The sequence below is a fragment of the Nelumbo lutea genome, chromosome 2 (genome assembly GCF_056320005.1).
Source record: "Nelumbo lutea isolate HS-2025 chromosome 2, American lotus-T2T, whole genome shotgun sequence".
Lineage (NCBI taxonomy): Eukaryota > Viridiplantae > Streptophyta > Magnoliopsida > Proteales > Nelumbonaceae > Nelumbo > Nelumbo lutea.
Window position 1 is genome coordinate 84,967,154 of NC_142685.1, and position 2,309 is coordinate 84,969,462.

The following is a 2,309-nucleotide window of genomic DNA, read 5'->3' on the forward strand; positions in this document are numbered from 1 at the left end:
TTTCAGCTAAAAGCAAATAAACTACTAGTTGGGGACGTCCACCCGGGTCCACAACATTCTAGAGGAACATCCCGGTCATATCCCCTTCGCCTTCGCGCAACATGAATGGAAACCGGGCTAGCTCTGGGCGGTGATTCGGATTAACCCGAATTAACATTTTCTTTATATTGCTTCGGGTTCGGGTTACGGTTTGGCCCATTCTTTTTTTGATAAAATCTCAACCCAAACTCACAAAGTTTCAACCTTAGTGAGTAGTGATTATACTCTTGGTCTCGTTCCTCCAATTTCGTTGGAGACAAAAATACATTTTCAAATTTTGCAAAAATTTGTAAGAAACAAGTATGAATCATTAACTTTTTTAAAGATTTTTTAAAGATTTTTTAAATTTTGAAAAAAATATGGTAAAAATATATATGTTTTTTTAATTTTTATAATATCTTGTGATTTCTTTTTTTTTTCTTGAATGTTTACATTTATGTTAATATACATTTCTTACATTCAAGATCACAATTTTTTTTGTGTTATCACTAGATTTATGGAAAATTCAAAAAGATATTTGGAGAAAACATGAATTACCAAAAAATTTGAAAATATAATTTTTTCTTTGCCTATAAAGACTAAATATGTTTTAGATCTATGGATTTATCTATCATATCCATAGAGCAATTGAAATTTCTTCTTTAATCTTTTTTTGATTTTTTATATTTTTAGAATTAAAAAATAAATAATAATTAATTATATTTTATCATTTCATCACAACAATTGAATATATTATAATTCTATGGATTATCTATCATATTCACAGACCAATTGAAATTTCTTCTTTAATAATTAGTTTTTTATTTTTTTTATTTTTAGAGTTAAATAAAATTTATCATTTGATCACAATTATTGAATATATTATAATTCTATGGATCATCTACCATATCCACAAAGCGATTGAAATTTTTTCTTTAATAACTATTTTTTGAATATACTATATAATGTTTATTTATTTTTTATAATTTTTGAAAATAAATAATAAAAAATTATTAATTATATTTTACTTAAAAGTTGTGCCAATTCATGTTTTGTGGTTGGATAAAAGAGTTGGGTTTTCCATTCCATAAAACATTAAAAATTGAGAATTATAATTTATAAATTATAGTTAAGCATGGGATTTTTAATGAAATTATAATTAACTATAATATATTTCTCCATAAAACCATTAAAATATATTAATTTAATGCATATACACCATTGATGTCTTATATTTAGTTTATTGATGCATTTTTGTGATTTATTAAAGTATTTATAGTGTTTCCAAGCATATCTATGCATATCTTAGTTTTTCTCCGATACACATGCGTATCCAAGGTATATCCCGATATGTCTCTTAAAATTGCATTTTCTGATACACTTGGCGTTTATGATACTTTGAGCCTTGCCTCCATCCTGGAGATGTATTCACCATTGGGAATTCAAATACTTAATATCATTTTTACAAACAACCAATAGATAAGAAGAGAGTTGTGTTTATGATGTCTACTTGTCTAGTCACATGGCAATTTACTACAATTCTACTCCAACTCCCCTCTATTCTTTCCTCCACTTTCCCATAAAAAAAGGAATTGTTTAAAAAAAAAAAGTATCTCCAAAAAAAGTAAACATTATTCTATCCTAAATTATCTCTAATTCCGATTTATCCTCTACCCCACTTGATCATCTACATCTATCCAAAGAAAGTTTGAATTAAAAAATAAGAATTATTTAAATATTTAAATATTATAAAAAAATTATGTAATAAATTTGAAACATTGATTAAAAACACAAAAATAATTATAATAGATTTAATAATATTTGGATTATTAATAATTTTATATTTTTACAAAATCCATAATGAAATTACGCAAGAACAACATAAATTATAATTTTGTGAATAATTCAATTAATAACAAAATAATATTATAAAAATTTAAATAACAAAATTATATCAATGTATTTTAAATAATAAAAATATTAATTAAATATTTATATAAACAAATATTTTAAATAATAAAATATTAAAAATTTCTAATAACTACATAACAAAATATTTAATATTATGTAATAAGTTTAAAATAAATAATATTTAAATAACAAATATTTTAAATATTTCAATAACTAACTAAATGTTTTAAAGAACAAAATATTTAATATAACTAAATTTTCAATATTTAAAATAATAAAGTTTTGTAATAAATTTGAAAAAGTTTCTTAGAAGTAGAAAAATAATTATAATATATTTCACAATAATTAAATTAATAATAATTTTATATTTTACAAAAATA